General features: G+C 41.8%; 1 long non-coding RNA gene across 1 annotated transcript; it reads left to right on the top strand.

Moving 5' to 3' along the window:
* The first annotated feature begins 427 nt into the window (after nucleotides 1-427).
* LOC141381365 (uncharacterized) lies at nucleotides 428-4,156 on the top strand. The gene is made up of 3 exons (XR_015481416.1): nucleotides 428-2,226; nucleotides 2,783-3,001; nucleotides 3,196-4,156. It is a non-coding gene; the product is annotated as an uncharacterized LOC141381365 (long non-coding RNA).
* The last annotated feature ends 7,820 nt before the right edge of the window (nucleotides 4,157-11,976 follow it).

The raw sequence follows: 11,976 nt of genomic DNA on the forward strand, positions 1-11,976 counted from the left end.
GACTTTTATTAAGGTTTTTAATAGTTTAACGTGATATATTGTCTGGGTTGGTGTTGTATATTACGATATTACAGAAATCTTGTAATTAACTGTGAGTACATTTTCTGTTATTTTAGACATTCATTCATTCATTTTCTTTTCGGCTTAGTCCCTTTATTAATCTGGGGTCGCCCCAGCAGAACGAACCGCCAACTTATCCAGCTCCACTCATTCACTATGGACAATTTAGCCTACCCATTTCACCTGTACAGCATGTCTTTGGACTGTTGGGGAAACCGGAGCACCCAGAGGAAACCCACACGAACGCAGGGAGAACATGCAAACTCCACACAGAAACACCAACTGAACCAGCAAAGGCTTGAAACGGCGATCTTCTTGCAGTTAGGTGACAGCACTACTAACTGTGCCAGTGCCTCGCCCCTTTTTTAGACATTTTCTTTCGTATTATATTATTTAAAACCACTAAAAAGTCAATAAAAGTTAATTTGTTAAACTGTAGAGTTGAATTTTCAACATCATCAGAGCAGAAATCGAGGTCCCATAATCAACCCTGGCTCATTATAATTACATACCTTCATATACATTTCTGGAATACGTTCCAGGAGCTACGTTTTATTTCTTTTTTGCAATTTTTGCTTATCGTGAATCCACTAGAGGTCGCTGTTGACTGACTGACTGACTAACCAATTGACTCTGCCATCCTCCTCCTTCCCTAAACCCAACCAATAGTGTTTTCAAAAGCACAGATTGACCCACACACCCCCTTCCCCAAATCTAACTCTCGTGTTTTCAAAAGCAATCCAGAAAATAAAAAGCTCTTTTGATTTTTGCCAAGTTTTCAGATTTTAACACATTCTCACCCTGTTATTTACTTGTTTATTTTATTTGTTGGCTTTTGTCTTAACTGCTGTTTGGAACTGTTCTTCACTGGACTCAAACCTTGACATCGTAGTCAACTCTCTGCATCTCAAGTCCATTGATGTACATGGTGAGCCACTGGACGAACTGGTAACAGCGGAAAAGCCGTCCATACATAGGTAAGTGGACAGCTGTTAGCGTGAAAAGTAGCAGTATCATACCGCCCCATAGTGTTCGTTTTAAAGACGAAATGCAGCCATTTGTACCTCTGGCTACGTAATTCGTGATCTCCAGAAATGTGTATAGGGCTACGTTTTTTTTTTAGAATGAGCCTATGTTGTCCATGCAATTCACGACCTTAAATTCAATGCATATTAATGATCGTCCTAACAAAAAGTTATTTCCCATTCAATAAAAGTGAGTGATTTGTTTACCTGTCAAGAAAAAAACAGAAATTGAGTAAAAGTTTTTTTAAGGTCATTTAATTTAGGTTTGCGTGATGGAATAAATTAGGTGAGAGTGAGTAAACAATGGCAGATTTTCCATTTCCTATGTGAAATATTGGACACACGCTCCCTTAAAAGTGACCAGGAGAACATGTGATATAAATATGGGCAGGATATCAACATCATAACCTTCGGTGCACTGATGATTCTTTTCCCCTTCTCCTTCCAGCTTCACTGTCCACATCTGGTTTGACCATCCATCCCCCCAAACGCACCTCATCAATCCTTTGTGTCATCATTACCACAGTCTTCCTCGTTGCCAAAGTAAGCTGTGACACACAGACGTGAAAATGATGAATGGATTTTTCCGGACAGGAAACGACAGCCAAGGAGACACCCTGCGTACACTCATCTCCAAAGCAATTTTTCATTCAGCTTCCCCCTGCCTCGTCTTCCCAGCCCTGCCACGGTTCTAAAGGACCATCGTTGCAGCAAGAATCGAATCAAGAGATACCACAAAAGAGTTCGGTTTTCCCCCTTTTGTTCTTTTACTTGGTATGGTCTTGATCTAACACTCCAGTGAGGCTCACCAGCCACGGGCGGCATTCCTCTGCAGGGTGGACCCGATGTTGGTCAACAAAAATAATAGTGAGAAAACTCCAAATCCGGCCGTGCTCTCATTTCATTCGGGCTATATTTAAACTGAACATCGATTTGGGTGGAACGGTCAACCAGACTCCTCCGCCTTCAACAGATATGATGGTCTCCAGCTGCTCCTGCATAATAAACTCTTTTAGAGGGATAGATTCACCAAACTGTACTTTTCAAGCAGCAGTTGAAGGGATAGTTTAAAGGGCCACGAAACTCCCGTCTCAGCAGGGTGTTTTTACACCTTTAGTTTGGAAAAAGTCAGGAAAGTCAAGCTTGATTTATACTTCTGCGTCAAGTGACCGGCGTAACCCACAGCGCATGAAACGCGCGGCTGTGCATTTATACTTCTGCGCGCTGTCTCTGTTGGTCTGCATTAACACTTCCGAAACGCTAGTTGGCAGTGAGATGTAAATGTTCCTCTGTGTCGAGTTTCTTCGCTGCTGTTTTGCTTTTCCTGGACACTTCCGTGATGTACTAGTGGCTCGAACTCGCTCATTTTGAGGCAGGAACCAGCAGACGTGCAGCAACTTTAACTATGAGGTAAACACAAAACAAAACTTTCCATCCGGAGCTCCTTCACCGGACACCACACTTGTAAACAATCGCTCCATCAGGCTCGCACCATTCACGCGGCTTTCGGTCACGCCCAGACTCATCAGCGCTACCAAGCCGACCAATCACAGAGCTTGCTCTACGCGTCGTTGTGACGTGTAGTTACATTTTTTGAGAGGTGCACGTCAGCGAGGCTGATGGCCACGGCGAAGGGATATGCGTCAGCGCCGTAGCATATGCCAGCGTTTGACGCAGAAGTATAAATCAGCCTTCAGAGTGTCCAGCTCTGTTTATGTGGGAGTGTCGGGGGGAAGGAAAGAGGGAAGGTTTTGCATAAAAAAATTAGTTTCCGTTTGGGAACGCATGGCGAATGAGAGAAAAAAACCTCTGCATTTCTCAGTAACAGATGCACTGGGTAGGTATCTTCAGAAGGCTGTGTGTGCATAGACTATCCTGTCACTATCCATGTGTGTAGACTATCCTGTAGACCAGGGGTGTCAAACTCAATTCCTGAAGGGCCGAAGCCCTGCACAGTTTAGTTCCAACCCTGCTCCAACACACTTACCTGTAGGTTTCAAACAAGCCTGATGGACTCAATTAGTTTGATCAGGTGTGTTTAATTAGGGTTGGAACTAAACTGTGCAGAGCTGCGGCCCTTTTGGAACTGAGTTTGACACCTGTGCTGGAGACTATCCATGTGTGATTTGATTGGACAGGAATCACTGGACTGATTTTTCTAATCCCCATAGAAAAGAAAAAATAAAGTAGTGACTGCCGGTTGAAGGAAAATAGGGGAGTAAAAACACTGATGCTGCACTAAAAATCTACTCAAGGGAAAGTAAAAGTACACATTTTTAAAACTACTTAGTAAATTACAATTCCTGAGAAAAACTACTCAATTACAGTAGTTTTACAGGATTTGTAAATTGTTACTTTACATCACTGGTTACCCCCAACACAGCACCAACTCTATCAAGTAAAGGCTGATTTATACTTCTGCGTCAAACGCCGGCGTATGCTACGGCGCTGACGCATAGCCCTTCGCCGTGGCCATCGCTGACGTGCACCTCTCAAAAAATGTAACTACGCGTAGCAACAACGCGTAGCACAAGCTCTGTGATTGGTCGGCTTGGTAGCGCTGACGAGTCTGGGCGGGACCGAGAGCCACACGAATGGCGCGAACCCAATGTAGCGATTGCTTACAAGTGTGGATTCCCGTGAAGGAGCTCCCGATGGAAAGTTTTGTTTTGTGTTTACCTCATAGTTAAAGTTGCTGCACGTCCGCCGGTTCCTGCCTCAAAATGAGCGAGTTTAAGCCACTTGTACATCCCGAAAGTGTTCAGGAAAAGCAAAAAAACGGAGAAGAAACTCGACACAGAGGAATATTTACACCTCACAACCAACTAGCGTTTCGGAAGTGTTAATGCAGACCAACAGAGACAGCGCGCAGAAGTATAAATGCACAGCCACGCGTGTTGCATGTGCCGTAGGTTACGCCGGTCACTTGACGCAGAAGTATAAATCAGGCTTAAGGGTACTGTTGGCAGTGGCAAAGCAAGAATGTTTAGCGAGACTACTTACTACTCACTGTGTTTTCACTGTGGTGTTAAAAATGAAAAATAAAAGAGGACAGATTAAACAAATACTACAAAACTGCACAATACACATCAAGCACAAAGTTGTTCTTGCCCATGGGGAAATATAAATATGTTCATATGTGGGTTGTTGCTAGAAGGGATACAGTTGTGACCGGAAGTTAATGAGAAGTATTTGTATTATTTGTTAAATTACCTATTAATTGTATTTTATTAATGTCCACCCCTACTCCAACCACCACAGTAATGTAAATACAGTCATTTTTCTGAGTATTATTCATATTATCTATTAAATTACCCATTATATTGTATTTTATTAGTCTACTCTTACACCAACAATAAACCCAACCACCACAGTAATGTAAAAACAATTATTATACTAATTATTATTCATAATATTGATTAAATTAACCAATTAAATTGTATTTTATTAATGTCTACTCCTACATCAACCCTAAACCCAACCACCACAGTAATGTAAAACAGTTATTATACCAATTATTATTCATAATATTGATTAAATTACCCAATTAAATTGTATTTTATTAATGTCTACTCCTACACCAACCCTAAACCCAACCACCACAGTAATGTAAAACAGTTATTATACCAATTATTATTCATAATATTGATTAAATTACCCAATTAAATTGTATTTTATTAATGTTTACTCCTACATCAACCCTAAACCCAACCACCACTGTAATGTAAAACAGTTATTATACCAATTATTATTCATAGTATTGATTAAATTACCCAATTAAATTGTATTTTATTAACGTATATCCCTATTCCAACTCTAAACCCAAACACCACAGTAACGTAAAAACAACAACTATACCAATTATTATTCATATCATTTTTTAAATTACCCATTAAATTGTATTTTATGTCTACCCCCTACCCCAACCATAAAAATTCAATGTCACAGTAATGTAAAAACATTATTGTTGTACAGTGTCATAAGAATTATGCCATATTGTTGTGAGTATCCGCAGCTATATCCCATCTAGACTTTAACTCATATGTGGCAACCAGATGATGAAACTTTTCCTTCACGTTTTTAAATGTAAAAAACAATACATTGTTATGAGGTGAAAGCAGCTATGCTACATATAATTTCAACAACAAAACAGACACAGAGAGATTTCAGACTTGGTCACAGAGAGGACTGAAGATGGAAAGGTAGGCCACGGGTCAGCACACGCACAACAGACTCAAACGGAGGTGTAAATGAATATGTGTCACAGCTCACTAGCCAAAGTTTTCCCAGAGGAGCACTTTGGGCCTTCCTCGGGCAGTCGGAAAGGCACAGCGCAACCTCAGAATCACATATGTGGCTTTCTTAGCATTTGTCTTGTTTCTTCAGATTCAGTCGGTGGTGATTTAGGGGAAAATGGGCAAGCTGTGATGTTTTAAGACTGACGGTTATGCGGTCAGAGCAGCAGACAGCAGATGTGGACTTAAGTCTTAGATTAGAAAGTTATTGAAGGACAGGCCTTATACTGCTGCTGCTCCTTGCTGAAAATAACCGAGGGCCTGCTCACCAGCATTGTATTTTGGTGGCTGGTTTGGTGAGTTTGTCTTGTGTTGGAGTCCCCGCTAGGTGCCTGTACCACAAAGTTGCTTTAGATGGCCATATAACAGTCACACATTTCAATAAGCTGACAGTGCGCCATCCCTTTGAGGAAAAGAAATTTTATGGACAAAAAATCCCATTTTGGTTGTAAGGATTTACTCAAGAAATTTATCAGATTTTTTTGAAGAAATGAAGAAAAAGAAGAAGAAATTTTTTGTATGGAAGATAAAATTGGGATGAAGCTGCAAGTTGTGAAGTGTATTAGTTTTTTGCCCGACGATCGGTGGTCCTAACCTTCAACCACCACCCATTCCACAATGCACCAGCCCCTTACGACTCCGCTTATGGATGGCGGGCCTGCAGGAGGATGGTCCCACGCTGCTAGCCTGGCCAGGATCCGTAGGATAAAACCCAGTCACCAGGCGGTCACATATAAGCCCTAATCCCAGGCCTGGATCCAGGGTGGGGACTCTTACCTATAGTCATGAGCTTTTTATGACTGAAAGGACAAGAACTTGGATACAAGTGGCCAAAATTTGTTTCCTTGGCAGGGTGGCAGGGCACACTCTTCAAGATAGGGTGAGGACCTCCGTCACGTGGGAGGAGCTTGGAGTAAAGCCACTGCTCCTCCACATCGAGAGAAGGCTTGGGAATCTGTTTCGGATGCCTCCTAGACGCCTACCTAGGGAGGTGTTCCAGGCATGTCCCACCAGAAGAAAGCCTCAGGGAAGACCCAGGACATGCTGGAGGGACTGTGTCTCTCAGTTGGCCTGGAAATGCCTCGGGATCTCCCGGAGGAGCTGGATGAAGTGTCTGGGAAGAGGGAAGTCTGGGGTTCTCTCCTAAGACTGCCGACCCCGCGACCAGTATTTATTATTAATAAAGGATGCTGGGCGACCAGTGAACAGAGCATTACAGTAATCCAGTCTAGAGGTCAGAAAAGTATGAGCCAGTTTTCTGAGTTTGAGATAGAGAATGCTTCTTAGCTTAGCAATATTTCTCAGATAAAAGAAGGCTGTTTTTGTAACATGGTAACAAATTGCTCTCTAATATAACATCCAGATTTTTTACAGTAGAGCTAACACTAACATCGTATCCCTCTTAATTGCAGGTTGAGATGTGAGATTCGCTGTGTGCAGGATTTTGGCCCAATAAATAATACTTATGTTTCGTCTGAATTTAAAAGAAGGAGATTGTTGGTCATCCAAGCTTTTACATCTTTAATACACTCAGATAGCTTAGAAAGTTGAGATGTCTCATCAGAATTTGTTGAAATATATAACCGAGTATCGTCTGCATTGCATAGCAGTTCCTTTGAGATAATCTAGAAACTGGTGCTCATTAACTTTCATAGTATTTATGTTCCTACTATGGATGTCAATGTTATTTAGCATTCTTCAAAATATAATCTGTTGTGGTCAGCAGAAGAAAGAAACTCATAGAGCTTTAGAATCGGAGTAAATATTTTATTGGGTGAATGATCCCTTTAAAGGGCCATGAAACCCCCTTGTTTCAGCAGGGTGTTTTCACTCCTCTACTTTGGAAAAAGTCAGAAAAGTGGGAGTGTCCAGCTCTGTTTAGGGGGGAGTGTCGGAGGAACTAAAATGGGATGGTGTGGGAGTGTCTATTTGGGCACGCGCGAGTTTCAGAGTACACACACACACGGGAGAAAGTGATGGTGTTTACATGGACATCTGTAGTCGAATTATTTGCCAAATTATTAAATGGTGGACTTTAACTGCAGTTTGGCTCTTTCATTCAGGGAAATCATTCATGTCCCTCGCGACAAACGAGATATTTGATTCGAGGAACTGCTTTAAGCGTGTATTTTTCATGCAATGTTTGATACCGCACAGCGAATGAGAGAAAAAAAACCCTCCGCATTTCTCGGAAACTTAGATGCACACGGCAGGTAGCGTCAGAAAGCCGCGTGTGTTATTCCGGTCACAAAAATGCTGTGAAAACCCTACACGAGGTTAAAGTTTGGTAGTGGTGCCAACATGTTTACACTCTGTGCAATAGTTAACTTAGTTCGATACGAACAAACTGAATAAACAAAGAGCACTGGTCGCTCACTTACCAAATCTGTAGAGACAGGACAATCACCAGCAACTAGAGCCGTGTTTTTATTAAGAGGAGACTACAAGCGAATCCGGATCTCAGCGTTTGCAGAGAACAGCTCTCAGGTAAACAATAATCCTCCTTAGACACGTAAGTTATTGTTGTCGAGCGTCGCGTACACTGTTAATCCACGCGTGACTCCAGCTGCACTCTCACAGAGAGAAAATGAAAACAAAACTTAACTGCCAACACAACGTGGCGTCTCTGTCGTCTAAACACTGTGACAGTAATGAATATTAATGAAGTTGTACAATAGAGCGCGCTGATTGGTTTGAACCAAGCCTTACTCATGCATTAATGCATCACACTGTAAGACGTAATAAAACTCACTCTGGCACAGACACCCAGTCTGCATGCTGGAATACACGCTATTATGTCATGGCCGTGACGCAGCTTCAAAAATTCGTTTCAAACCGGAAGTACGAATTTGCTTCAAATAACGCATAAACAACCAATTTACACTTTTTAGCGAAATATAGGTGTCCTAAAAGTGTTTTTAGCAGTGTGGGACACATATACGACTGTCAACAGCTCAAAAAATGTGTTTTGGTGTTTCGTCACCCTTTAAGCTATTCATTGAATATATGTTATTTATTTGGTAGCACATATGAGCAAATCTGCATTTACATTATAATATCTGATCAAATTTATTTCTGAATGCCTCTAGAAGGTTAAAGGTGGCTACGCTCATAACTTTGTAGACCCTGTTTACATCAGGTAAAAGTTGGGAGTATGGTACAAATGCTAAATAATTTATTTTAACAATATATTTAAGCATAAATTGCATTTACTAGTAACAAATGTTCACATATTAGATTAGTTGGCTTTTGAACTTCTGGGAATTACCCCAGAGACAACTTTATCCCCCTCAGAACAGTCCTCCTGAGTTTCATTGGCAAGCAGGGGAGTTTCCTCTTGCCATGTAAATTGTATTAGATTTTTCAAAATGTTATAATGATCACTTGTGCTGTGTAAATGTGTATTCATTCTCCACATTCTCCCAATTTCGGGAGACAGAACAAAACAGGGGATGGGTCTGAAATACGGGAGACTCCTGGGAAAAATGGAAGAAGGCTATTGTCAGATTTGGAAGATAGTAAAATTTTTATTATAGATTACCACAACAAAGTGTTTTAGTGGACTAGCTTGCGTTAATTTAAACAAATTAAAGGGTCACAAACCCCCTGAGTTAGCAGGGTCGTTTCACACCTCTAGTTTAGAAAAAGTCAGGTAAGTGGGTGTGTCCAGCTCTGTTGAGGTGGGAGTGTCAGGGGAGGGAAAGAGGGAAGGTTTGCATAAAAATGGGAGTTTTCGTTTGGGCATGCGCTGATTTTCACCAAGGCAAAACAAACAGACAGGCGCAGGGGAGAAAGACAGTAGCTGCGTCCCAAATCGCATACTTATGCACTATTCTATGCCATTTTGTAGTATAAATAGTGTAAGTAGTGTGTTCACACTGAAAACTCTAAAAATAAAAAGTGCACTTTAATTACCCGGATGATGCACTCATTCAGCCGGTAAAATGAAGTGTGGAATGATGGACACTTCACACACTCAACGACCGCAGGTTTGCTTGCGTAGCGGAAGGGGCGGAGCTATCGGACGCACAAGTTGAATAACTTTATTTATTTTGGATGGTGAAAGCAAAATTCTTCTACGAGAGTGATTATAGCGCCTTCCGATGGTGAATGCGGCAATACTCACAGCAGGTATTATTTGATAATTCGGCTGTTTACTTCACTGATTTGGCAACTGTCAAACGTCATCAGGGAAACGGTTTGAATTTCCGCTTAGTAAAAAAACATTAGTGTGCCATTTGGGACGACACTACATACATATACTTACCTGTTGAGTGTGTAAGTGCATAAGTACATAGTGCATGAGTGCATAGTGTATAGTGTGCCATTTGGGACGCAGCTAGTGACTCTGTTTATGTCACCGACTCGGTCCCAGTCATTCCCCTCACTGGCCAGCAGAGGTCACCATCCCCGGACTTCTAATCATTACGTCATCCATTTACACTGATAGCCTACACACCTGAAGCGCATCCAGATAATCATCCACGCTAAAATCAGCACACACGCACTCAGTCATTGCGAAGTCTTGTTCTGCCCCGGCTAACACTACTGACCGTTTCTCTACACTGCCTGCTTTTCCGTTGCTTACCTTACCTTGCCTTGTTCTCCGACCTCGTCCTGCCAGCCCCCTGTCTAGTACCTCAGCCTGATTACCGACTCTGATTCTAGCAGCCTGCCTTGAACTCTAGCCTGGACACTGACATTGAGATTCGCCGCCTGCCTCTGACCCATGCCTGAACATTCATACTGTGATTACCTGCCGTTGATCCGTCAACGTAACATTATTGTGTTTGATGCGAGTTCGCACACGCGTTACATCTGTGTGCTTGTGTTTATTAAACTTTGTTTAATAAATTTACTGCAAATGGATCCCTCTGTGTCAGCCCCTTTGTTACAGTTTACATGGACATCAGTAATTTAATTATTTGCCAAATTATTAATTTGTCGACTTTAACTGCAGTTTGGCACTTTCACTCAGGAACATTTTATCCATGCCCCCTGTGACAAACGAGATATTTATTTCCAGGAACTGCTGGAAGAGTCTAGTTTTAATGGAATGTTTAATACCGCACGGCTAATGAGAGAAAAAAAAAACTCTGCATTTCTCAGTAACTTAGATACACTCAGTAGGTAGTGTTAGAAAGCCGTGTGTGTATAGACTATCCTGTCACAAAATGCGGCTAAAATCCTACACAACTGTAACGAGGAGACTGACACGGAGGGATCCATTATGCAGTATTTATTTATCAAGCTCTCACTCAAACACACAATATGCACCAATGTGCAAACACACATCAACAAACGTCTTAAAGGTATCAAGACTGGTGGTAAACAGACACAGAGGGATTTACCAGACATGGGTCAAAGGCAGGCTGCGTGAATCAGAGTCCGTGTATCAGGCTTGGGTCGTGGGCAGGTAGCGAGTATCAGAGTCCGTGTATCAGGCGTGGGTCGTGGGCAGGCAGAAGGCGAAGCAGAGTCAGAAACAGGCTGGAGTTGTACACGAGAGATCAGGCAGGAAATAACGCTCAGTAATGCTGGCCGGGGCTAAACAAGACTTCACACTGACTGAGCGTTTGGAACTGGCTTATAAAGGGTACGTGGGTCGTTAGCTTGATTCAGAACAGGTGTATGCACAATCAGCGTATGTGGATGATGTAATGCTAGAAGTCCGGAGATGGCGGCCTCTGCTGGCCAGCGAGGGGAGTGACTGGGACCGAGTCGGTGACAACAACGATAATAGTTTGACTGCGGTGTTTACACTCGGAGAGCAGCATTTACAGCGGATCTTTCAGTCCATAATATTGAAGTGATATTTAAACATTTTAAATTTAGATTTCTTGCAGACACACAGAACAGAAGAGACATCTAAAATATAAATGCTTTCTATTGTTAACTCTGTGAAAGAGTAGACTCATGAAAGCAAGGCTGGACACCAAACCTGCTTTTATAAAAAACTGTGTTTCCCAGCCCTCTTCCTGGAGCTCCCAAGTCTCCCTTATTTGACCCATTCATTTCAGGTCATAGGTCCATATTTACACTGTGTGGCTCATGCGACCCAATTCTAATTTATTTCTCCTGTGTGGCACAGATTGCCTTATGATCGTGTATGTAGAAAAAAGGACTTAATAAAAGTTTCAGATCTTATTCAAATGTGGAAATAAATGTGATTCATGAATCGGGTATTTTGTATATTGTGTGTGTAAGCATGGATAATCGCCTACCAATGCATGTTGTACTCTACTTAAAAAGCGAAGGTGCCTCTGATGTTTACATCTCTGAACCGATGTAGAAGCGATCATTGAAACATGACCACTCTGATGTTTAGCTGACCTTTAGGGATGGTGTGGAAAGCAAAACATTGCATAATCAGTCAGTATGTATGCACATTGTTGTGTTTCTATGTGTATAGCAGCGTTTCTCAAACTTTTTTCTCCAAGTACCACGTCAGAAAAAAATTATCTCTAGAAGTTCCACCATAATGACCAGTATTGAAATACAGTAGCGTAGTAGGCCAAATTAAGCAGCTACAGCTCTGCACAGCTCGAAAACGAGGCAGATTACTATTTTTTTTACTATTATTACTATTATTAAGG

This window comes from Danio rerio, chromosome 3, assembly GCF_052040795.2.
Source record: "Danio rerio strain M-AB ecotype USA chromosome 3, GRCz13ab, whole genome shotgun sequence".
In the NCBI taxonomy this organism is placed as follows: domain Eukaryota; kingdom Metazoa; phylum Chordata; class Actinopteri; order Cypriniformes; family Danionidae; genus Danio; species Danio rerio.